This window comes from Culex quinquefasciatus, chromosome 2 (genome assembly GCF_015732765.1).
Source record: "Culex quinquefasciatus strain JHB chromosome 2, VPISU_Cqui_1.0_pri_paternal, whole genome shotgun sequence".
NCBI classification, from domain to species: Eukaryota; Metazoa; Arthropoda; class Insecta; order Diptera; family Culicidae; genus Culex; species Culex quinquefasciatus.
Window position 1 is genome coordinate 61,679,283 of NC_051862.1, and position 27,809 is coordinate 61,707,091.

At 36.5% G+C, this 27,809-nt stretch overlaps 1 pseudogene; it reads right to left on the reverse strand.

Moving 5' to 3' along the window:
- Positions 1-24,877: 24,877 nt before the first annotated feature.
- Positions 24,878-26,643, reverse strand: LOC119766028 (annotated as a pseudogene).
- Between the last annotated feature and the right edge of the window lie 1,166 nt (positions 26,644-27,809).

The following is a 27,809-nucleotide window of genomic DNA, read 5'->3' on the forward strand; positions in this document are numbered from 1 at the left end:
TCAAAGCTGTAGTAGCTAGCTGGTCCACCCTTCTATTACCAGTATAACTTAAAGGGGCAACACCAGGTGATGACAGGTGATTTAGCAATCACAATAAGGCTCCTCTTGGCACTTGAACCTACGATTTTCCTATTTGTTCCCTCAAGTTGGTGCAATATGCACTCAGCTACCTGTACCGTGGGTACCATTTCGAGAAGACCAGCACTATTAACCCAGCTGAGCCGGTCGACGCATATCTTCATCAACTCCCAGCTTCACGTGTGTCCATTCATTGATTCATTCATTCGTCAGAAATACTTCTTTCAATAAGGGTCTCTCGCTTCGGCGAGACCCGCAAATAATGCAAGAAGTGTGCAACACGGCAGTCACACACGCAAGTTGTGATCTTTCCCCGGACTGGTAGTGCGTTTTCCCATCCTCTTGCCTAGGGGAGCAACATTGTTACATTGCGTCATTTGCTTAGCATGTTGCAACATGAGTGCCAGCCTCCAGGTATGGAAATGGAAACCGGCGGAGTTTTGGCTGATGATGATGTGTTTGAACAGTAGTGCTTGAGTTATGAATCACCTGGATTTTTTTTTTTTTCAAAAAATTAATATTATAATTTAACTAATCCGGTTTAAAAAAAAAGAATGACAAATCGCAACGAAAAGGACCAAATAAAATAGGATTTGAAATCACAGGACAACTGTCCAACATGTTGGCCCTTTGGAGGCTGCCATCCAGTAAAGCTGTGGTCAACGTAGGAATGCTTTACATCCAACTCATGCTGCTGCGGCGAATACCTCCCGGAGGGAGGGAACCCCGAAATTACATTGCAATTGTAATCAATGATTCAGACGAAACAATCATTGCGATCCCAGGTCCAACGGGTTTTGCCGTTGATGGCGTCCAGTCAGTCAGTAGTGTCAGCACGGTGCTTCATCACAACAACACCATCATCAGTCACTGCGGTTGTGATAGAAGGAAGTTCTGCTGATTTTACTACTGACTTGGCGGGAGATGGAACTACAATGTTGTTGGCGCGGATCGGAGAGGGATTTGGCGGATAGCGAGAGAACTATTGAAATTTAGTTTTTAAACAGAATGACATGGTCAAAGCTGGAGTTAGCGACAAAAAGAAAACTTATAATTTATACTAGAATGTTATTTTGGGATTGGTTTAGGGTGATACATTCAAGTATTCTTCTTTCAAATCAAATATTTCGAATGCTTACCAAGGACCAAAAACCTATTATTATTATATGAAATACGTTGCAAATAAAAGACTCCCTCTTTAAAATTGAGCGTCCAAAATAAACTAGAAACTATACAAAATATTAAGTCCAAACTGAACATAATCTTTCATTGGCAGCATGTTAAAATAGGGAGAATGATTTTTTTTGCCTGATTTTTCTACAAATTTCTCTCTAAAAACCTTCTTAAAATATTTTGGCACCAAAATCAATACCATTATCTTGTAAGTAACTTCTTTCTGAACAATTTTGCTTTTTAACAATTAGGTTTTGTCACATCAGTGCAAGAATGCCAGATGCACAGATTTGTCTATGTTTCACAGACATTTGAGCTTGTGCCACACATTTTTTGAGGTATACAGACATTTGAAAAACTTAATTAAATTAATGTTGCTTTCATCTATTAGTAAATTATTCGAAAGAATAATTCTTAATAGAATGATGACGCACATTAATGAAAATTCAATTTTCGCTGATGAGCAGTTTGGATTTCGCCTTGGGCATTCAACTACTCATCAGTTGTTGAGAGTTTCAAATTTGATTCGAAGCAACAAATCTGAGGGCTATACAACTGGCGCTGCTCTTCTAGACATAGAAAAAGCATTTGACAGTGTTTGGCATAAAGGTTTGATTGCGAAATTGAAAAGGTTTAATTTTCCGATTTATATCGTGAAAATTATTTAAAATTATTTGACCGATCGTACTCTGCAGGTATGTTATCAGAACAGCAAATCTGATCAACTACCTGTACGTGCCGGCGTCCCTCAAGGAAGCATTTTGGGTCCAATTTTATACAATATTTTTACTTCTGACTTGCCTGATTTGCCCCCAGGATGTCAGAAATCACTTTTTGCTGATGATACAAGCATCTCCGCCAAAGGTAGAAGCCTTCGTGTCATCACAAGAAGATTACAAAAAGCTTGGATATTTTCAATTCTTATTTGAAAGAATGGAAAATTACTCCAAATGCTGCAAAAACTCAACTTATTATTTTCCCTCACAAACCAAGGGCTGATTTTCTTAAACCAAAAAGTCATAACATTATAAAGATGAATGAGGTAATTTTAATGTGGGAGGATCAAGTGAAATATCTTGGACTTGCTTTTGACAAAAACCTTACTTACAAGGATTACATTGAAAGTATCCAGGTTAAATGTAACAAATATATTAAATGTTTGTATCCACTTATAAACAGGAATTCTAGGCTTTGTCTCAAGAATAAACTGTTAATTTATAAACAAATTTTCAGACCTGCCATGCTTTATGCTGTGCCGATCTGGACAAGCTGTTGCTTAACCAGGAAGAAAAAACTTCAGAGGATTCAGAACAAAATTCTGAAAATGATTCTGAAACTTCCTCCCTGGTTCAGCACCAGTGAACTTCATCAATTAGCCGAAGTTGACACTTTGGATGTAATGTCCAATAAGATAATTGATGCATTTCGACAAAAATCATTGCAGTCTTCAGCTGCATCGATCCGCTCTTTGTATAGTTTATAAGTTAGTTTTAAGGTATCCCTTTTCCCTTTTGTACATGTAGGACCTCCTACATTTGAAATCACTGAATAGCGAAAGCTGCAATATTTCATGAAAAAAATGAAAGTTGCTAGTATTTAAAATTGAGGTGAAAAGTCGTCGATTATGATTAGACACTCAATAATATTTTAACTGAATGAATGTACATGGAAAAGAAAATCTGAATAAATATAAATTTAAAAAAAAATTAAATTAATGTTTTGTGAAAATATTAACCAAAACTTATTTGATTTGTCTTCAAAAGCTTAAAACGCAATATCTGATGGATTTTCAAGACTGTAAATTTAAATATTTAAATTTTAGACAAATGCACAGACATGCATAGACTTTTTTATAGACATAAAAAAAACCAAGTGACATCCCTGCTTCAGTGCCTAGATACAGCCATTTTAGTATTATAAAAACGGCGCATTTTCAATATTCCCTTTTGAAAACTCAATTTTATCACTTATACTACTGTTTCAGCTACTGACCGCATTTTAAATGTTTCCAATTTTTTTTAATTGTTTTAAAACAGTAGTTTACAGGCAAAATCTATATTTTAAATTAATGTGACATTGTAACGTAAGCGCTTAGAAATTAATTTAAAATTTACCGCCGTTAGTACAACAAAATCACATTTGTTCAAGGTTTTGATGAAAATTGCGTTTTTATGAAAAAAGGCTAATTAGATTAAAATATATGATAATTTTTTTAATTAAAAAAACTAAAAACAAACCCTTATATTTCAAATGGTACTAATTAAGTTATTTTGGACCTTTTGGGAAGCAATGCTTAATATCAAAGTTATAAAAAATATGTTTGTAGGAATGATCATAAAATGTCACTTACCTTCAATTTTTTGACATTGATAATCGATATGGAGACACTATTTTGATGAAAGTCAGATAACCCATTTTTTCCTATTTGTTCTTTACATTTATATCTCACCAGCCCTTTAATCAATCATTACTTGGAAGCAAATTAATTATTTCAGAGATGGTCAAGCTTGGTTACGACTCCTTCAAGAAAAAAAATACAACACGAATATCAAAATATCTGTATTGTAATATTCGATTACAAAGTTGTTTAAAGATTTTGTCACACGGCTCAGATCGAAATCAAAAAGAGGGGGGGGGGGGAGAAAATAGAATGTCTTCAATTTTCAAGTTTTATTTTTAAAATTAAAAAAGAAGTCACAAAATGCTTATAAACCATTGCCAATATACAGAAAAAAACAAAACATTCATGATTTTTTTTCCTGATCTTAGACGTCTTTTATTGATTTGTAGTCTAAAAATTATAAATTTGTTAAAATATCAAACAGTGAAATCAGTGTAATATGAATATTTTACAATCGAGTGTATTTTTCAATGAAAATTTCAATTTCAATTTAATCAACCTCTTAGGCTGTTGCAAATATTTTTGAAATGTTTGGTCTCCCCTTTTTCAAAAAGGTCCAAAATGGCCCAAAAATTAAGAAGCAAAACAAATATTTTTTTTCTAAAAACCTGAAAATTTTAATGAAATTTTAAGTGCAATAAGCTGAAAACAATTTCAAAGCAGTTATCTTGCAATCGAGAACGCCAAGGCAATGCTGTAGAGTGAACAATTTGTTTAGTTTTATTAAATTTTTCGTCACCTTATACTTTTTAGAGATGATATATAGAAAAACACGATTTTGTATCACCAGAGGTGAAATAGAGCCTTTCTTACAAAATGATGAAACTCCGACAAATATATTGGTGCAATTAATTTTTCAGAGACATAATGATACCTCCGAGTGCGAATTTGACCTAAAGCTTCGAATCTTTTTAGGCTAAACCTCAAATGCAATTTTTTTAAATTTCATAGGTACATTATGGGTCGCAAGATAATTTTATTTAATTAAGAAAATTATATTGGATTCACATTATTAGAATAAAGGGTACTCTGTCTTCAATGTAAGTGTATGATTAACTTAAAAAAAATATGTATCGATATTGCACTTTGTCGATCTACAGTATGTAAAAAAAGTATTTACACCCCTTGGGCACTATGCACATTTTGTGATGAAACATGTAAAAAATTTAAAGTTTGACAGGAACCTAGTACTACGTTTTGTTCAGAAACTCATGCCAAACATTTTGCTACAAAAAGCTCATGAAAAGATGATTTCTATAAAAAGTTATATAACAAATACTATTACGAAAATAAAAAAGGTGCCAAAAAAGTATGTACACCTTTCGAAAAATTAACATAAATAATGTTATTTGTTGACAAATCACCATAAATCCAGTCTCCCAACTCCAAATAGGCATCCTTGACAGATTAAAAAAAGAATTTGGATTGAATATAAAGTTTACTAACTACTTAGTATAAAAGTATATATAACTCTGGAAATTCTATATAAAACTTATCTAAACTTAATTTTGCAAACTTTTAATTCAACTAAATGTCAATATATTACCATATAATTGCTAAATAAACATTTTGGAGTGGGTATAACACCGTTTTGGGGGTATTTGTATCGATAGAATAGATTTTTCGTTGGAATTTCGTACCAACCCGGAATTACATCGTAGGAAAATCCGCCGGCATCCGAACCGGTCCACGATTTACAAGTCAACCTATGTGGAATCGGAAAGGGCATAAAATTTCCGATCTTTTGATACCCAAACATCTAGGTTTTCTTCAAAACCTACGTTTTTAAATACCTGGGCAAAAAGTAAGTTTGATCCACGAGAACAAAAATTACGAAATTCCATACATTTTCGGCAGGTTGCTCAAACGAAACCATAACAACGTTTTTGCTTAGGTATTTAAAACGTAGGTTTTAAAGAAAACCTAGATGTTTGGGTAAAAAGATGGGCCCTTTCCGATTCCACATAGGCTGACTTGTGAATCGTGGACCGGTTCGGATGCCGGCGGATTTTCCTACGACGTAATTCCGGGTTGGTACGAAATTCCAACGAAAAATCTATTCTATCGATACAAATACCCCCAAAACGGTGTTATACCCACTCCAAAATGTTTATTTAGCAATTATAAGGTAATATATTGACATTTAGTTCAATAAAAAATGTGCAAAATTAAGTTTAGATAAGTTTTATATAGAATTTCCAGAGTTATATAAACTTTTATACTAAGTAGTTAGTAAACTTTATATTCAATCCAAATTCTTTTTTTAATCAGTCAAGGACGCCTATTTGGAGTTGGGAGACTGGATTTATGGTGATTTGTCAACAAATAACATTATTTATGTTAATTTTTCGAAATGTGTACAAACTTTTTTTGCACCTTTTTTATTTTCGTAATAGTATTTGTTATATAACTTTTTATAGAAATCATCTTTTCATGAGCTTTTTTTAGCAAAATGTTTGGCATGAGTTTCTGAACAAAACGTAGTACTAGGTTCCTGTCAAACTTTAAATTTTTTACATGTTTCATCACAAAATGTGCATAGTGCCCAAGGGGTGTAAATACTTTTTTTACATACTGTATAATGAGAAGCCAGAAAAAACACTTTCACGCACAGCGTAAAACGCGCAAGCGTACATGTGCTGGAGTTTATGCTTCGACTTGACGACTTCTCGATCTTTCGAGCGAGAACGAGCCGGGACTTCGAATTTGATGTTCAGTATATGATTCTGTATAAAACCAGAAATTTAATTGGAAAAAAACAGGGTAAAAATAAGACGTTAATCACTAATATGGCTATATCTCTGGAAATAATTTTGGAAAAGCTCGAAATTTTGGGCCCGAGCAGTTTATGGCGCATGTTTTCGAATTGCTTTTTGTTTGAAACTGAATTCTTTTAATTTAATAGTGTTATCTGTAAAATAGTCCACGATTTTTTTAAGATTTTTGAGAAAAGCGTTTTTTTCCAAAGCAAACCTTAAACATTTCTTTTGTAAGAAAGGCAAAAATATTCGATTGTACAAATTTGGATGCAATTTTGAAACATTCAGCTGAATTGGAATAAAAAAAATAAAAGACAGAATTACAAAACCACCCTGCTACCTTGGCAGTAACAATTTCACCACCAAATCACTAGCACTCGAATGGACAATTCAATCAGAATTCTACCCACGACAACAGGCTGTTGGTGGACAACGGTGGATGCACTGTTCCCGAACTGATTGAAAAGAGCTGTTGCATGACTGCAACTCCTGATGATGATGATGATGATGCGGTTGCGGTTTCCAGTCATCAACCTTCTAGACCTAGAGTGTCCGTAGTGACGACCATACGCGTACGAACCGTCCTCCCAGAAAATCAAATCGCTAATTGCTATGCGATGGACTCCTCGCCTGGGCACTTTTTTAAACGTTTTTTTTTTCCCCCTGGATGCATCTGGAACGTGTGAGAATTTCTGCTGCAGCTGGAAACGTTGCATACAGCGCGTGCATGTCAAATCGTTTTGATTCATGTCAAACATCTAATAAAGCTGCGTCGGCCGAAGGAACGTTCATGAAGCAATTGTAAACGATTCTTGATTTTTTCTGCGCATTTGCCTGACCCCACAACAGCAGCAGATATGAGTGATTCGTTTGCCAAAGCCCACAGGTTGAATCATTTATAAATATGCCATAAAACAAGTCTTGTGCAATCCATCGAGTTCCAGCGACGCTGCAGTCCGCGCGATGAAGATATTCGCTGGATGCTGCAAGAATTTATAATCAACGTCATTATTCATCGCCTGCATATTCCTTGGGTTCCGAAGCGAGTCTCCTTTGCAGCAGCAAGGGCCTATGCTCAGCATGATTCACGCTCTGGCCGCACTTACTGGACGGCAGCAGCAGCAGCAGCAAAAACAGCGATTTTCCGCAGACTATGGTACCTTCTGTGTGTTGTTGCACAGATGCGTGCGCAGCATAACAAATCGATTGTGACCCCGGCGATCCGGCTAGCGGGTTCGCTGGAGATGATCGTAGAAGGGTTTATGTGCAGAGATTTGTTTTTTTTCCTTCTATTTTAGTCGTTTATTGCATGTAACTAGTATTGTAGGAATTAATTGCAGTTTCGAAGGAACAACTCAATAATTTGAAGAAAATCCATCCCTACTAGACTTCACTTTATACCTAAAAAAATACTTTTAAACCCATTTTTGTAATATGTTATGTTTTCAAAAAATAATTCAATTTGATTTGACTCCATCGCCAAACCGTCAATTATCAGATAAAAAAAATACGATTGATCAATGACTCTCTAAACATCTCACCAACAACAATCACACCCATTCAAGCCGCCAAATGAGAGACCTCGATAGGCCAATCGACAGCAGATGGCCGGTCGGGCCCTCGCGGCATGTTCAGAAATTTTAAGCTTCGGCAAAAGAGTGTCTTGCGAACCTTCGAGGTGAACGGACACTAGAGCTGCGGTATTTTTTACTACCTAAGCTCAGAGTTACTTCAAACAAAATTCACAGTCTTTTTAAAGACTACCTGAGTTATTTTCCAAAATTCTAAACAGTCTTTTCAAGACTAACCCCACCTGAAATTTTGTTGTATTTTACAAACGAAGCCATCTTTTTAAGAGAACTTTGCTTGCAAAATGCGTCAAAACAAAGGTAAACGCAAATCTTCTGAAGATTTGGTCGTTACGTCGGTGAAGCGTTTGAACGCTAAACCGGCTAACGGAAACAGAAAAAGAAAACAGCCTCTTCCGAGGTCTGATTCTGATTCTGAAAGTGAGGTCAATCCTCCAATTCCATTGGCAAACAGTTTCGGTGTTTTATCCGAAACTGTTGACAAGGATCCTTCTCCTCGTACTGAGCCTTCTGCCGTCGAGAAACGAGTAAAGGCTCCGCCAATTGTAGTGACTTCCGTCTCCGATTTGGCCAGCTTTCGAACGCAACTGAAGAATTGCAAGGAAACTTGCAATTTGAAGGTTTCGTTCCAGCTTGTCGAAGAGGAGAATGTCGCTTGTTGACGGAATCTTTACAAGATCACCAAACTTTTGTTGGTTATTTGAAAAACCACAAACACAATTTCTACACGTATGAGACCAAGAATGCTCGTCCATTCAAGGCGGTCCTGAAAGGTCTCTCCAACGACTTGTCGGTGGATGAGATCAAAAACGAACTTAAGGTGTTGCTTGGCTTTGCCCCATCCCAAGTAATACCAATGAAGAAAAAATCAAACGGGAATATTTCTCGCTTTGGTTTGACTTCACAATTTTATCTGATTCATTTCAACAGAAATGAAATCAACAATTTGAAACTTTTGGACAAAGTTCAGTTTTTGTTCCATGTACGGGTAAAGTGGGAGCATTTTAAGAAACATGGCGGTAATGGCCAGAATCTGACCCAGTGCCGGCGTTGCCAGGCATTCGGTCACGGTACTGATCATTGCGCCATGGTTCCAAAATGCATGGTTTGCGGGGATTCTTCTCACGACAAGGACAATTGTCCCGTGAAAGAAGTCACCCAATTTAAATGTGCAAATTGTGGTGGAAATCACAAATCAAATTTCTGGGATTGCCCCATCAGAAAAAGGTTTTGGATTCTCGTGCTAAGCATCAGCCGAAATCCAAACCGAAATTTTCTCAAAGTCAGGTTGTACCTGCATCTTTAAATCAAACGTTCGTGCTGTCTCACTCGAACAATTCTAGAAATACCCCTACCGTGGAAAAGTTAGGTAACACAATGGCATTTCTTATGCCAACGTCGTTTCGGGTTCGGGTTCATCCACGAATTTTAAATCCTCTACCAATCTTCCTGAAATTGGGCAGGTACCTCAAATTTCATTTGAAAATTTTTCTGCTGGCAACGCTTTGGGATCTTCTGATCTCGGCGATGTTACGTTTGAAAAATGACTTTTTGCAAAACTCACTGTTTGGTTTGATTCAAACAATGAGTAATGCTACATCCATGATGGAAGCAATCCAGATTGGATTAAAATTTGCGAATGATGTTGTTCTTACCCTGAAGTTTAATCATGGATCTAAGTAATTCCATCAATATTATGAATTTTAATGCTCGCTCTTTAAAAGCGAAAGAAAATGAATTTTTCAACTTTTACGAGTTCATAACGTGCATGTTGCTGTTATAACCGAAACATTTTTAAAAACTGGCACTTATTTGAAAAGTGATCCAGATTATAAAGTTATAACTAATAACAGAATGAATCGAAATGGCGGTGGAGTTGCAATAGTTATCCACCGTAGTATGACTTATAGCACGTTACGTGACTTTAAGTTAAAAGTTATTGAAAGTTTGGGCATTGAACTTGAAACTTCTTTTGGAAAAATTATGATTGCAGCTGCATATTTGCCTTTCCAATGCACTGGGGAAAATAAAAATTATTTCAAAGGGGATTTGAATAAACTTACTCGGCATAGATCTCGATTTTTGATCATCGGTGATTTTAATGCCAAACACCAATCTTGGAATAATTCAAAAGTAAATTCCAATGGTAAAATTCTATTCAGAGATTGCACTTCTGGTCTTTATTCGGTTTTATACCCGAATGGGCCAACTTGCTTTTCTTCTGTTAGAAATCCATCAACAATTGATTTGGTTTTGACAAATCAAAGTCAGTATTGTGGTCCTTTAGTGACTCATGCTGATTTTGATTCTGATCATCTTCCAGTAACTTTTTCACTTTCTCATGAAGCAGTTACCAGACCCAATAGTTCTGTGTTTAATTACCACAAAGCTAATTGGGACAGGTATCAGCATCATATTGAGAATAATTTAAATCATGATTTTGTTTTAGAAACCAAAGCTGATATTGATTCAGCCTTGGAATCTTTAACTAATGCAATTTTGGATGCTAGGAATATTGCTATTCCTAAAGTCCAAGTCAAATTTGATTCTCCCATTATTGATGACGATCTTCAGCTTCTGATTCGTCTGAAAAATGTTCGCCGAAGACAGTATCAACGTTCTCGTGATCCTGCACTGAAGCGAATTCAAAAGATTTGCAAAAGGTTATTGACCACAGATTCACTCTCCTGCGAAATGAAAAGTTCGCAAGAGATGTCGAACAAATTAAACCTTATTCCAAACCTTTTGGAAACTTTCAAAGGTTCTTAAGAAACCTCAAAAACCAATCCCTTCTTTAAAAGATGGTGATAATATTCTATTAACTAATGGGAGAAAGCTCAAAAACTTGCTCAGCAGTTTGAGAGTGCTCATAATTTCAACTTGAATGTTTTGAGTCCTATTGAAAATCAAATTTCAATAGAATTTCAGAATATTGTTGAACAAGAATTTTCATCAGATGAAGTTTTTAATACGGATCTGAATGAAATAAAATCTATTATCAAAAATTTAAAAATATGAAAGCCCCTGGTGAGGATGGCATTTTTACATTTTAATTAAAAATTACCAGAAGCAACTTTAAGTAGCTTGGTCAAAATTTTCAACAAATGTTTTGATTTGGCATATTTTCCCAGTAGTTGGAAAAATGCCAAAGTAGTTCCGATTTTGAAACCGGATAAAAATCCTGCTGAAGCCTCAAGCTATCGGCCCATTAGTTTGCTTTCATCTATTAGTAAATTATTCGAAAGAATAATTCTTAATAGAATGATGACGCACATTAATGAAAATTCAATTTTCGCTGATGAGCAGTTTGGATTTCGCCTTGGGCATTCAACTACTCATCAGTTGTTGAGAGTTTCAAATTTAATTCGAAGCAACAAATCTGAGGGCTATTCTACTGGCGCTGCTCTTCTAGACATAGAAAAAGCATTTGACAGTGTTTGGCATAAAGGTTTGATTGCGAAATTGAAAAGGTTTAATTTTCCGATTTATATCGTGAAAATTATTCAAAATTATTTGACGGATCGTACTCTGCAGGTATGTTATCAGAATAGCAAATCTGATCAACTACCTGTACGTGCTGGCGTCCCTCAAGGAAGCATTTTGGGTCCAATTTTATACAATATTTTTACTTCTGACTTGCCTGATTTGCCCCCAGGATGTCAGAAATCACTTTTTGCTGATGATACAAGCATCTCCGCCAAAGGTAGAAGCCTTCGTGTCATCACAAGAAGATTACAAAAAAGCTTGGATATTTTCAATTCTTATTTGAAAGAATGGAAAATTACTCCAAATGCTGCAAAAACTCAACTTATTATTTTCCCTCACAAACCAAGGGCTGATTTTCTTAAACCAAAAAGTCATCACATTATAAAGATGAATGAGGTAAATTTAAAGTGGGAGGATCAAGTGAAATATCTTGGACTTGCTTTTGACAAAAACCAAGGATCACATTGAAAGTATCCAGGTTAAATGTAACAAATATATTAAATGTTTGTATCCACTTATAAACAGGAATTCTAGACTTTGTCTCAAGAATAAACTGTTAATTTATAAACAAATTTTCAGACCTGCCATGCTTTATGCTGTGCCGATCTGGACAAGCTGTTGCTTAACCAGGAAGAAAAAACTTCAGAGGATTCAGAACAAAATTCTGAAAATGATTCTGAAACTTCCTCCCTGGTTCAGCACCAGTGAACTTCATCAATTAGCCGAAGTTGACACTTTGGATGTTATGTCCAATAAGATAATTGATGCATTTCGACAAAAATCATTGCAGTCTTCAGCTGCATTGATCCGCTCTTTATATAGTTTATAAGTTAGTTTTAAGGTATCCTTTTTCCCTTTTGTACATGTAGGACCTCCTACATTTGAAATCACTGAATAGCGAAAGCTACAATATTTCATGAATAAATGAAAGTTGCTAGTATTTAAAATTGAGGTGAAAAGTCATCGATTGTGATTGGACACTCAATAATATTTTAACTGAATGAATGTACATGGAAGAGAAAATCAAAATAAATATAAATTTAAAAAAAAAAAAAAGCTTCGGCAAAAAATAACAATTTCGCAACTCGAATTTGCGTTAAAGGCTGCTGCCCATTGAAGCGGAACGCGTACTGTGATAAAAATGACTTTTGTTACATAATTTTCTATTGGGCCCCGGCTGGCAGCAGAAACAACCGGAGAGCGCTGGAATGTCATTTTGTTGTTTTGAAGAACGTGGGGTTAAACCAAGTTGTCGAGGAACATCATTTTTCAAAATTTAAATACTTTTATAAAACTGCTTATCAAGTTAAATGTACTGATAATTTTTTATAATTGGAAAATAGATCATCATACTCTTTTAGTTTTTTTTTTATTTTTCAAAGGTAAACAAATTATCCATGTTTTTAAGTTCGTGTAAATTTAAGCAGTTAGAGACTTTACATAATTAATGTCCGTCAGATTTTTTTTTTCAATTTAAGCACAGTTGTTTGATATCCATGGAAAACATGGCTACAACTATATGTTTCCCAATAAATTATTTTGAATTCAAATATCTGGCCGCCAATGTTAAATTTTCGGCGATTAAAAAAAAAATCGGTAAGTTTAAAATATCCATCAAATTATCAATCTAACAATACAGCTCCATTCATTCCAACCAAATTTCGTTTTTTCTAAATCTTTTTTTAACCTTCAAACAAATCAGATACACAGCAAAAAAAGTGTAAATTTGGAAGGTATAATTTTAGAAGGTTGAATATTACTTTTTTATGATGTAATTTTAACCTTAATTTAGACTGAAAATGCGACATTACACCAGAATAGTGGTAAAATTACACATTTTCAGAGGTAAAATAACACTTTTTTTTTACATAAAATATGTAACCCTTTCCAGATGTAATATTACAATGATTTTTGTCTGTGTACCTGAAAATAACTGAATTCTTTTTGAGTAGACCTTAAGTTGGAATCTTTGAATATTTCTCCATTATATTTCTAACTAAATCAAAAATTAATAACTGCCACTAAGAGACCGAGCCACGTAGCCTAGTGGTAACGCTTCCGCCTCGTAAGCGGTAGATCGGGGTTCAAATCCCTGCTCGGACCAACACAACTGGTGATCTTTTCCCTTCTGGATTCGATTGCTTAGTAAAGTGAAGGTAGTGTATCGTCACAAACTGGACCTTATCACGACACCTTAGGGAGGCGACCTATGGAATGTTAACATTAACTTAACATGTTAACATTAGTTGAGTGAAAAACTGCCACTGAATCCGCTTTGTAAATGCCGGCCCCGATACTCTTCACGGGTGTTCCCCTCAGGAACTGGGAAAGAAAAGATTTACTAAGAGAATATTCAATTCAGCTATGGTTCATAAGAAAAATTGGAAAATTAAAACATTTTTTACATTAATTTTATTCGAGTCTCTGTAACGACGTACCTTACCAAATAGGCTTGCCCGACCTTTAAGAACATAGCTTTGTAAAAATCTTGGTTATATTAGGAGTTTCAGTACACAGAAAAAAACATGGTAATATTACATCTGGGAAGGAGTACATTTTGTATGTCAGAAAAAAGTGTAATTTTACCTCTGAAAATGGGTAATTTTACCACTTTCCTGTTGTAATGTAACTTTTTCAGTCTTAATTGGGGTAAAATTACATCACAAAAGAGACAATATTCAACCTTCCAAAATTACACCTTCCAAATTTATACACTTTTTTGCTGTGTAAATGAAAAGTTCTGAATGTTTTTGAAACTGTCTTAAGCCAATTCAAAATCACTCAAAACACAAAAAAAAGAATAACAGGTTTATTGAAACTTTTTAAAAATAACTTCAGATATGTTTTTGGACGTCGTTTTATATTGAAATTTTAATTATCACATTTGAAACAAAGATTTCAGCGAAATGCAAATACATTTTTACAAACTTTTACCAAAAAATTCATGAACGATTAAATGTAAAATTTAAAAATTTTGGTTGATCTACACGCATCAAACATAATTCAAGGTTTTTAATAGAAAAAAATATGGAAATATGGCGTAGATTTACAAAAACTTTCAACAAAAGTATTATTTATTGGACAGTTCTCCCTGAATTTCGGTAATAGAAATATGTGGCTTAAACTTTATAAGACCCATTCTTATTTCCAAAGAAGAGAATCGTTGAAAGAAGCTTACAGATTTTTTTTTTTAAGTGCACCATTTTCGAGATATGGCCGCTTAAAGTTTGTTTTCAACTTAACATTTGCAGATTTCGATGTATTAAAATAGTGCCTATGAGTGATCATCACTAAAAATATTTGTTTCCCAAAAGTTCATAAAACTTCCTAAATTTTGTCCATGAAAAAAATTATATTGCAGTTCTGGCTGCTGCAATACTGCGGACAGGAATGATACAGCATCCTTCCTCCACTCCCACCCATTTTCTCAGCAACAAATGGTTTATTATTTAAAAAAAAAGCAAAAATGATCATTTTTGATATTTTGTGGTTTTCTCGTAAAACAAATTTTGATTTTTTTTTTGTATCGAGATGAACATTTCAAAAGGACAATATATTCAATATTAATATTATCTGAAATTTTAAAAAATGTTTCATTTTTCATCATTATTTTTTGTTTTTTTTTTATCATTGAAAATTGAATCATTAGCTGCTGAGATATTGGAAATCGAAAATGGGAAGATGTTTACGTGACACTTGGGTAAGACTTTAAAAACTAAAATTTTTATATTTATTTTTCTTTTATTTGCTGCATCTCAGCAAAAATAGCTTCAATGTCAATACTTCTCAGACGTTTATTTATAAAAAAAATTGTGAACTCTCCGAAAAATATTTTTATGTTTAATTTTTTTGCCACTTTTAATAAACATCGAAAAACTGCAATTTTTTAGGTTAAAATCAAACTTGAAGATTGCATATCTCGAAAACAGTGAACTTTAACAAATTTTCTTTTCTTTTTCACTTTAAAAATTTTAGTTTATGAAGGATTTTTTTAAACACATTTTTTTATAACTATTCGGCAAAAAATGGTCAGTACTTCTCTATGGCTCAATTAGTCCGAGTTTTTGTCCCCTAATATATATTAAATAATTTCTTAAATTTAAAAGATGCGGATTTTGGGAAATTGTTTTTTTTGTAATATAAAAGATAATTTAAAAATCGGTCAGAACAATCTACCTATTTTTGGTCATAGCAAAGGACCTCACACAATTAAGCCAATTAAAAAAAACAATTTCGTAGAGAATTGCTTCTTTGACAATTATTCTTAACATGATTGAACTGCCCCTGTTCGCATTAATGTCCCATATGCAAAAGCAGCAAGCTGAGAAAAACGCTAGGCAAATTTGTCCCACACATGGCTACGTGTTAAGTTTTCGTGAAAAAATCGATTTCTTTAGATTTTTAGAACAAATTACTTGATATTTTTGGGTTTTCTGAAAGATCAAACGTTTTTCAAAAAACTGCATCAATAACTCAAAGGTAATAAAAATGCAGTGCATCAGTTTAAAAATATTTAGATTTTTTGTTAAATGTCTTTGCCAGCACAGTTAAAAAAATGTGTGCACAAAAAAGTATTTTTTCGCCTTTGATTTTATGAAAACTAATGATGGTAGAACTACTGTCATGTTGTATAATGCTTTTTATTTAAATGCTTATTTTTTAAGTTTTTGTGGAGTCGAGGGACATAATTTCCAAAAAATATTTGCCACAGCCTAACAATAATAATAACCCAGCTTAACCCATCTCCCCCAACGGAGCACACATGTTGCCCGGGTTTACTAATGGCATTTTCGATTTCCACCAGGGCCATCGCCATCGGCCGGCTTTAGCAGTTAGTTAGTTTGTCGGCTGGATATATACATTTGTCATGCTGTGCTTGTCCACAGCCGAATACTCATTACCAAACTCACCAGCAGCCTGCCATGGTCGCAAACCGCGCCTGCTCACAGCTTGATGACGAATGATCTGCAAATGGTCAATCCGGCCACTCCGGCGGCGGGGTCACCCTGGCTGAGGTCTTTGATGGTGTGACTTCAAAGAGTCATTGCTGAAAAAAGGCGTCAAGTTGGTCAAGTTTCATCACACAATACCATCTCTCCAATGTGACCACTTAAATGGTCATCGCTCAAAATAAGTAATCGATTGGGTTCAATTATGGACGGAGCCCGTGAAGGAGCACAGTGACAAGCGATTCAACGGATCTCTCGATTTATGCATAATTTCTGTTCCAAATTGGTTGACGGGCCGGCGGCAGCGGCGGAGTTTTGTCCGAGAGCTCGAGGGCCAACAGCAGACGCGATTCAGTTTGTCACAAGGTACCCGATTTGAATGTGGCTTAAACGCGTGAATGATTAATTTTCTGCCTTTTGGCGAATTCACTGCGCCGTTTCGAATGGGGATCGATTCGATATATTGTGTTGATTGTTGACTTATCACGTAATAAATTTTTAAAGCGTCCCCAACAAAACCCCTTATTCAATTTGAAATGGCCTTTCAAAATTTGTTTGAATCAATTTGAGTTATTTGTGGTACACTTGATCACTCATGTTTTGTTGTAATTTAACTTTGCTAAAGTCTTTTTTGATCGTTACATTTTGCATTCATCTAAAATAAATGCAAATATTTCTTTTCAAATAACACCATCTCCTGGACATGTTGCCTTTATGGCCCTGATAAATTTAGATTTAAAGAAATTATGATTATTGTATTAGCAATAGTTTCATTTACTACTACCATAGCGCTACAGAACGACTGAAAGCTGTAAAAAGCACGAAACCGCTTGCTCGAAAATGGACGAACAAAGAAGTGAACATTCGAAGTAGTAAAATTCGAACTAAGAAATCCTCTCTGAAACAAAAAGTCTGAAAACCATTTTTTGTTGAAGTAAAAAAAGCATTTTTTTCATCATTCAACCTATAATTATAACTGTTAACATATAATTTTACCTTTCATTTTAAACTTGGCAATCTAAGTTTTCCGTTCCGGAATTTTGATTTTTTGAACAATGTTATTTTTTTTGGAAGATTGTCAAAAAACGACATTTTGAATCAATCTATTTTAATAGGATAACCCTAATCGCCAAACGAAAAAATACGGGTATTATTATTTTGAACAAGGAACTCCTACGCCAATTTTGACAAATTGACAAATTATATCAAAATGACCATGAATAAGGTAACTTGCAATGATTCATTTCTGGAAATTTTTTTATAAGGTCCTATAAATAAATGCAAACATTAAATTTATAATAGTGTATAGTACCATATCAAAACATCGTCCAGATATGAAAAAAATACATTTTTATGTTTGAATAACTAGGTTTATTTACTTTCATAAAATGTATCAGCCATTCCACGTCAAACAGGAAGTCTCCAAATCAAAAGTGCTCCGATTTGGCTCAAATTTGGAGTGAGGGTTCTTTGGCCCAAATAGTTAGACCCGTATTTTTTTGTTTGGTGATTAGGGTGGTCCTATCCCAAATAGGGTGGTCCATAAAATTGCGTTTTTCGTCGATTTTCGCAAAAACCACATTTTTCACAAAATCATATCTCCGGAACGGCTGAACCAATTTTGGAGCGCCATAATTCAAAAGAAAGTTTATTGGTTGGGCTTTTTAGGAAAAATATGTGGAGGTCCAAAAAAACTAGCTGAATATTTGAAAAGGTCCTATGAAAATTTCATTTCCGATTTCAAGGTCTCGGGACCAAAGAGCCCATGTCTGAAAATATTTTTCCCTGATTCCTTGTAATATTTTACATAACATATCAAAAAATTATCCATTAACACGTTTCGGAGATATGATTTTTTTAAACATAAAAACTGGGTTTTTCGACGCGCCGCGCCAAAAACGGGAAAATTTCGGAAACGGGTAAAAACCAACTTTTTTCACTAAAACTGCGATAACTTGAAAATTTCAACGATGACCTATACATGTTTGGGTACCAAAATTTTCGTAATTGAAAGACGCAACTTTTGGTACCCAGACATGTATAGGTCATAGCTGAATGAATTTTTTTATTATCTTTTCAAATATTCAGCTAGTTTTTTTGGACCTCAACATATTTTTCCTAAAAAGTCCAACTAATAACCTTTCTTTTGAATTGTGGCGCTCCAAAATTGGTTCAGCCGTTCCGGAGATATGATTTTTTGAAAAATTTGGTTATTGCGAAAATCGACGAAAAACGCAATTTTATGGAGCACCCCTATCAATGTTACCTCGGCTATCAATGTCACCCTGGTTTTCAGTAACTTGAATGGATTTTTATTTTGTGATGTAGCGTTGTAAAAAAAATAATTTTTAATTACAGTAGAGAAATCAAAACATTTCGAATAAATTATTGAATGAGTTTTAACAGACAAGGCGTGATTCCGGAAATTCGTCCTTAGTAGTGAAATTTGGTTATAATTTTTTGCCAAATTTCTCCAGTGATCATTTTAAATGTCGAATTAAAACTCATTTTCGAACCTATTGTTTGTTACAATGTTTTACAAAATACAGATAATTGATTGAAAATTTGCAGCAAAATAAGCTTTGGGTTAACATACCATTAATATGGCACAATATGATGATTGAAACATGCTATAACAGAAGAACATTCTATCTTTTTGAACCAAATTTAAAAAAAATAGTGTGGAAGAACGATATTCAAAACTGCAATGTAAGAAAAAATTTGAGCACCTTTATTTTAAAATCTCTGAAATTTTTTTGAAATAACGAAATAACAAATTGCATAAAATGCATGAAAAGTACAATTAAAAATAAATATGTTGGTCATTAATGATTATGTTTTAATTCAATTTGGTTTGAAATAAAATACAAGTGTTAATCCCTCTGTAATCTTTTCTAATTCCATAAATAAATAAATACTCCAATTTCCCTTTTGCTTAAAACTACTTTAGCAAACCAAATTATATTTTTTTTTAATGAAGTTTTTGATTGGAATGTGCTTTGTTTTAAAGATAGGAAAACCAGGTTATCTAAATGCAAAATCTGCTGATATAAATTTCTCAAATTGTTTCAAAATTGAGCTCATTGATTTTTTTTGTCAGGTGGTTATGTTTTGTATCTTTAACAACTGATTTGCGTGCAGTGTATTTTTTTTCTTTTTTGCCGTGAAACATAATTTGCCCTAATAACAATGATGAACTACTAACATCTCCTATTAAGCCAATGTAAACTTTTATTCCAGTTAATGACTCGTCCAACTTAATTTTTTATCCAAAGAAGAACTATCTTGATTGGTTGAGTTGTGCCCGAGAACCATTGAGTTGAAGTTACCGTTCCAACTTTTTTGGAGCCTTGGGCGTTGGAATGTTAAATGTACTCAAATTGCTTTAATTATATTTATGGTTCATGTTAATAATTATTTGTAGAATAATAATATTTTTCTCGTGAAATTCTCAAAAGGCATTTTAATTAGGTTGGAAAGCTGAACCTCTCCACTGCAAAATTTTCGACGCTGTCGAGCCATAAGAGATCTCCGAACCAGATTCCCACCCTAGAGGTCATCACGTCGCCAAATAATGTTGACCTCTGCGCAGAGCCCACAAACCCAAAGGGATGTCTCAACGTTCCAAGCCAACGTGATCATCTAATTTGGCCACGGGAAAGAGTCAGCTCTTTGTTTCAGGCAGCTGTGGGTCTTTTTTCGGTTAATTTCCGAGACCCCACGTTTTCCGACTGAGGACCCTTCGATTTCAATCACGGACAGACGGGGCACAGGGGAATCGCCCATATTCGATCATTCCAACCCGAAGCCACAACCGGTGGAGTGTCATTCGATCGGGCGAAACCGCCAAGCTCTCAGGGTCGAGCGAAAGCTGAGACCCTAACTTCAGTACGGGGGAAAAATTCGTGCGCTTTTGTTTGAACAACTCAACCCTCGCAACCTCCGGGGAACACGATCACCTAAAGCTGAAATCGAGAGAAAAAAAAAAATGTAATTAACTTTCTTTTGCCTGCCTGCTCGCGATTTTCTGAGCCCAGGACGATGGCCCAGGAAAACGCGCCATCGCCAATGATCAATTTCTGTTTTCGCTTTTTCTTAATCACAACCGATCAATTGGCAACCTCGAGACATGAACTGGGGGGATTTGACAATTATTTTACGAATTCAAATAAAATACCTTAATGTCAAAAAGTCAATGTGTGTTTAATTGAAATCTCAAATTTCACAACATCAATTATAATAAAATCACAAAAAAACACAAACTACCCTAAACCAAAAAAAGGGCTCGAACTTACTTCGTTTTTCCTCCAAAAGAACTTTCAATGTTGCGAAAAAACAGCACAACAACCTGAAAACCCCCAACCAAAGCTTGATCGTGCGATACAATTGAAAAGTGCATCGTGCCTGGTTTGGGTTATTTTTCATTTCGACGTGGCGTTTTCAAGCCAGCCGGGTGTACCGCGCTTAAGGACAATCCAGACGGCCGATCGATCGGTGGAGGAACCTTATGGGACTCCACCGCCGGACTCCGAAAGCAAGATGGGACTGGAAAGATTTGGGAGGCCCTCATTGTGTCCGCGTTTTTTTTTTTTTTTTTGTTCGTGTTACAACAGGGCCAGTGAACTCGCCCAAGCAACAATTTGTTTCAGGAGATCTACAAGAGCTCTTCAAGATAGCTACAGCATAGCAGTTTGGACCGTGGCAGGATAAAATTCTCTTCAAACCTTCTTCAGGAGTTTGGAAGAGTACTTGAAGAGATTTGTATCCTGCCGCGGTCCAAACTGCTATGCTGTAGCTATCTTGAAGAGCTCTTGTAGAACTCCTGAAACAAATTGTTGCTAGGGCGGGTTGCTCGTCTGACACAGATTAGGGTTTTAGGGATTGGGAGACTATTCGATGAGGAAAGAATTGCTTCTTATTTAGAAATTATTTCGAATGTAATTTTTTTAATCTTCAATTATTTTATTGAGAATAAAAAATCAAGGAAAAAAATTAATTGAATTATTAGAATATTAAATTCATTGATGTAATTTATTTTCGATGTTAAAACTTTTTATATAATTCAAATAAATTTCTTTGATAACAGATTTTTAACAGTCCTTCAGAAATAGTGCAAGTTACCAAATCTAATCAGTGAAAATTAACATATACACTGTATATTATACAGTTTTGAAAAACTAAACCAGACCATGATTGAATTGTTATGAAGCCAATAAGCTTGATTCAAATTTTTTTCAAGCTTTTTCCTTCCCTTTTCAAAATTTCACCAAAAAATCATGGAACTATAAAAATGCTAAAAATTTAAGTGTCCTTTAAATAAGCTTGTACCGTCGATGATTAACGAAAAACATTGTATTAAGTTTATTTTTCGATTTTGTTTTTTATATATTTTAAATTTTGGGATCACAATTCAGAAAAAGCCGTAAAACTTTGAGCAACAAATCATGATCAGCTAAATTCATTGTTATTCTATTGCTGCTATTCTGGACCTGTTTGATCCGAAATTTTGGAAATAATTATTTTAGTATTTTTTTTAAGTAGTATTTTTGCCACCGCCTTGATATGAACTGGAGCCGACGTAAAACAAAACTGTAAATAAATGTGTACCAGAGTAGTGACTATACAGTATGTAAAAAAAGTATTTACACCCCTTGGGCACTATGCACATTTTGTGATGAAACATGTAAAAAATTTAAAGTTTGACAGGAACCTAGTACTACGTTTTGTTCAGAAACTCATGCCAAACATTTTGCTAAGCAAAAACGTTGTTATGGTTTCGTTTGAGCAACCTGCCAAAAATGTATGGAATTTCGTAATTTTTGTTCTCGTGGATCAAACTTACTTTTTGCCCAGGTATTTAAAAACGTAGGTTTTAAAGAAAACCTAGATGTATGGGTATCAAAAGATCGGAAATTTTATGCCCTTTCCGATTCCATATAGGTTGACTTGTGAATCGTGGACCGGTTCGGATGCCGGCGGATTTTCCTACGACGTAATTCCGGGTTGGTACGAAATTCCAACGAAAAATCTATTCTATCGATACAAATACCCCCAAAACGGTGTTATACCCGCATAAACGAGAACCTTAAAAAAACTTTGTGTTAAATGGTTTTCTCACCATTTCAGAGATCATAACCACTATTTGAAAAATGGTAGGAAAACCTTAAAAATACCATATCGGAAATGGTACCCTACCATTTTTAATAAAGTTCGACCATCTGAATTGAGGGTGGTTAGCAACGGTAACCTTAAAAATCCCCGAACAACGTTTCGTCAAATTACCATTTGTGTAATGGTAAAAATAAAGTAAATTTTCGCGAAAAAGCGACCTTTTTTCTCTCGGTTATTAATGTTTGAGAAATGGTTTTGAAAAAGTATTTTAAGGTTTTTCTTACAATTTTTAACCTTGCGACTACTATTTCAGAAATGGTGTGTAAATGGTATTTTAGGGTTTTTCTTGCTATTTTTACCTAGCGCTACTATTTTGGAAATAGTTTTCATATGGTTATTTAAGGTTTATCCTACATTTTTTTTCCCAGTTTTACTATTTCAGAAATAGTTTTCAAATGTTAAATTAAAGTTTATCATACAAATTTACACTTTTTGAGAAATAGTTTTGAAATAGTTTTTGAAAGTTTTTCTTACATTTTTTACCTACCTATTTTTTACAGAATTGTTCACTTTTTGACGGATGGTTCACAGCAATAATATTTGAACTTTAGCGGCTTAAATTCTAGTTGAATGTTGATTCTGTTTAGTTGATCATACTGCCAAAATCGTCCAAACCTGAAAGAGTAAGAAGAAAAAAAAATCACAAAGTATCAAGTTGAATATAATATTCAAAATATCATATGTACTTATCTGATTATGCAGATTGATTGATGCCAATCGTTTGTTCGCTTGGTCGCATCCTCGGCGGAACAATATTGTCGGCCGGCGGCAAAATCTCTTTTGATCACCGATCGAGTTCTCCAGCACCAGCTGTTCCGTTTTTATCAAGTTCTCCACGGCGCTGAAATGATCAATAAGAAAAATATAAACAAAGTATCTGGTAAATTAAATGATTTGTTTGAAAATTATACCTGCGCACAAAACGTAAACAACGACCAGCCACATAAACGTTTCACTTCAGACTGTTTTTGCCTGCGCTAAGCGCTTGCCTGCGCGAGAACAGGTAACGAAGCGTAGCGAGAGAAGAGAAAAGAGAGAACGCGCAAGGCAAATATTATTTTGCGTTGAATATAAATTATTGATAAATTGATTTAGAAATTTAATGCAAAAAGAGATTCTGCATTCAAAAGAAAGCAAGCCCTAACTTTTTTGAAGATTGTGTTTCCTTTGATAGTTGGTGTAGATTATGCGAAACAATGAATAACTTTCGCAGAGGATCTGAAACTTAATTTCGCCGGGACAAAACGCACTATTTGTTTAAAATATCCCACTACACCTCCACATCACCGATTCCGTTGATGCTAGAGCACGGAACCGTAATTCCGCTGGTCAATCTAACTGACCTGATACTGTGAAGATCGACGTGCGATGGTAGAGAGCGGTCCAAAAGAATTTAATAACTTCCGCTCGTCACACTCGAGACATTCGTCCACAAAGAACAGATGTACATCTAGGCTCGAACTTGTGTGTAAACACTGCAGCACTCACAAAATGTGTAGCATACAATCTTGCATCAGAGAAATTAGGGTGTAAAGGATACGCTTGGCAGCGCCACCGTCGCAGCTGAGATTACTTGACTTAACAATTTAGAATGGCTCAATAATTTGCTCAGAAAAATAATATTTTCCTCGTTTATAAACTAAATTCACTTCAGTACAATTTTAACTGACTGCAAATAATGCAAAAATGAATTAACATTAACAAAAACATAGCAGAAAACTTGCTTAAAAATTATTTTTAACGATAGCTTAAAATAGTACCTTTTCACATGTTAACTCTGATTTAGTTTTGTTTACCTTCACAGCTGATTTTGTTATTTTCTTTCACGCGTAAAATCGTACCCCTACGATGAAGGACAGTCAGACATTGGTCTGATGTCGTTCGTTCGGAATGTTTTGTGCAGTGAATGGATGGTCCAACGTTCTGCTACTGTAGGTCATCATGATTTTTGAAGTGGTGCTATCTAGGCGGATGATGCACACCCTAGCTCTTTTCAACGTATCTTGGTTTGAATTTTTACACACGTTTTTCGATGCTTTTTGTTCAGTGATGTACATCTGTTCTCTGTGATTCGTCGCTGACCTAGCGGAGAGTCGAAATCGACATTGGCACAGGTGCCACGACACCAGTGATTTCGCCCAACCAGTCTAGAAACACTGTTTTGTTCTGGCCATAATGTGTTAACATTGTGGAGCAAAACTGCTAGCTCCACGGCGGCCAAAAAATCCAACGCTGCCATAGTGATACGATCACTCACCGAAACACCGCGAATCAAAACCCGTCGAATTTCGCTCTAGTTTCTAGTTTCTTCTGAGCAGGTCGATTGCGCATTTGCGACGGCGAAGGAGTCGCTGGGTCGAGGTACCGGTTGAGCTGCTTCCGCCGGACGTGCCGCGCCTCGATCTTCATGCCGTCGCGTGTCGTCTCGAGGACCTTGATGTGCACCTGAAAGACAACAACTCGGTTAGAGACGCGTTTTTTTGGCTGTAGAATCGCTCAACGCACCGCATGTTCTGGATGCTTTCGGTCAGGTCCACGTTCAGGTTCTCTGACCGCTCTGACCCCATGAACCAGAGCGAGCAGAGTGTTGTCTGCGCCCTCGCCGCCGTCGTCCTTTGGTTTTACTCCTGCTGCTCGAAGCACTTCGGGTTGACGTGGGTCAGGTTGATGTGCAGGATTCGCTCCAGGTTCTGGATTAGGTAGCGGATCTTGGACTCGACCAGTCCGCACCACTCGAGGTGGTCGTCGGTGTTGTTCGAGGTTACGAGCAGTACGATAAAGTAGCGATACTTGAAGAAGAAGCTCGGCGCCTCAAACAGCTTGTCCTAGCCGGCCTTGCCGAGCATGATTTCGTCCGTGATCTGCATGCCGCAGTTAAACTCGTTCAGCATGACCTTCCGCGTCGAGCTAGACACGTGGAAGGTCGAGTTTTGTTGCGGGTTTGCCGGCGTGATGATCGGCATCAGGTGGAACCGGCCCTGCGTTCACCCGCGGATCCCACACTTGAAAGCCCAGATTCACGGTGTCCGGCCGCTTCAGGAACACCGGCTGGGGCCACTTCCAGCGGGAAAACACCAGAAAGAACTTGTGCACTTGCGTGGCCGCGACGACATTCGGGAGCTGACACGTCCTGGCCACCAGCATAGCCCACGACACATCTCCAAAGTAACCCAAAGTGTTGGAGTAGATTCCATGCTCTGAAAAAAAAACAGTGAAAAGAAGAAAACCCTAATATTAACAAAAACCCTAAAAGATACCAACCAAAGCTCAACTTACTCTTCGCCCACAGCTTGATCGAACGCAACGCCAGCCGAAAGTTGTCAATGTTGGGCACCGGCCGCAGGATCTCGTCGGTGGCGCGGCACCCGTTCAGACTGCGCACCAACTTGGGTCCAGATTCTTCAGCAGCATATCTTCGCGCAGGTCGAAGTTGTCCGGAATCTCCTTCAGCGCATCAATCTTGATGCCGTCTAAGTTCATCTTGACGACCGGCACAAGCGCCTCCTCGACGGCGCGGCACTCTGTCACCTCGGGCTGTTTCTTCAGCAGCTCGAAGAACGACCCAAAGTAGTCCTGCCGTTCGATGTTGCGCGGCGCCACGCACAGCGCGTCAATATTCGCCCCTTGTGGTTACCGCCCACCCGGTACGACCCAAAAGTGTAGATCTTCCCGCCGAGCTTCTCGGCCAGCACTTCCGGCATGTTCTTCGAGATGGACACATTGCGCACCTACTGCTTGACCAGCGTGTTCAGCTTGGACAGAATCTCCATCCGGTGGTTCAGCTTGGACTCGTCCTCAAAACGTTGTACGGCTCGAGCGCCTTCTGCAGCTCCACCGTCTTGGTGTGGTCTTCCGTCTTCGGTTCCGCCAAACTGATGGCCGACGTCATGCCCATCAGTTTTGTTGCTGCCAGCCGATGCTGCTGCTGCGGCCGCCGCGTGCTCAACGAAAAAAATCCTATCAGAAAAAAACTTTGACGGCACAGGGAAGATAACAAATCAAAACAAACATTCTTCCTCCACACGCAAAACGGACATTAGGTATAAATTCCTAATTTTTAGTATTTTTTGAACTTATGTTCTAGCTTGTCAAATTATACCTAAAAATTAGTATTTTTTTCTTCCTAAAATTTAGGATTTTTTTAGAACACTGAAGTACTTCTTAAAAATCCTAAATTTTAGTATTTTTTTAGTTCTAAAATTGTGATTCACGTTTTGACAAGTCAAAACAAAATAATTTCGTGGCTGTGAGTTGGTGTTCCGCAGTGCTGCTGAAAACTTAGGAACTTTGGCAAGGTAAGTTTTGTGCAGGAAGAAAAGTGGTTCTCCGGTTCTGCACGGAGAACGGAACCCGGAGCATCCTTGTTAGAGGAAGTGTGGCTCGCGTGCTTGTGGAAGAGGAGGAGGAGGAGGACGGAACCTTCAACTCCCGGCGGAATTAAAAAGCCGCCTCTTCCCTCTCGTGCTCTGGAGGACGGATCTCGGGACGGATATTTGCGGAAGAGCTGGAAAGGGGAAGTATAAACGGACCCCAGCCGTGGGGATTGTGCGACCGTGGCGATTGTGTGAATGAAAAATTGTATCGAGTTTGAGTTTAACGAACCAATTTTTATCTTTTTGTGATTTGGTTGGACGTTGCGGGTGTGTGTATGTATGCGTTTGTGAAAGTGCGTTTGTGAAAGTGTTCGTGTGTGTGTGTGTGTGTGTGTGTGTGTGTGTGTGTGTGTGTGTGTGTGTGTGTGTGTGTGTGTGTGTGTGTGTGTGTGTGTGTGTGTGTGTGTGTGTGCTCGTGTGTGTGCTCGTGTGTGTATGAGAGACTGAAAGTGAGTGGGTGGGGGTAGACGAAGAGAAAGAAAGAAAGAAAGAGAAAGTGGGAGAGAGAAGAGGAGAGGGAGAGAAAAAGTGGGAGAGAAGAGGGAGTGAAAGAGAGCGAAAATGGGAAAGGGAGAGAGAAAGTAGAAAAGGGAGAGAAAGGGGGAGTTTGTGAGAGAAGGCTGGAGGGGAAGAGGGAAAGCAAATGTGGGAGAGATAGGGTGAGGGTAGAGGAAGAGAGAGATAGAAAGTAAGAGAGAGAAAGTGGGAGTGAGAGGGGCAAAGATGAAGAAAGAGAGATTAAGTTGGAGAGAGAGTAGGAGATGGAGAGAGAGAGTAGGAGAGGGAGAGATAGTAGGAGAGGAAGAGATAGTAGGAGAGGGAGAGATAGT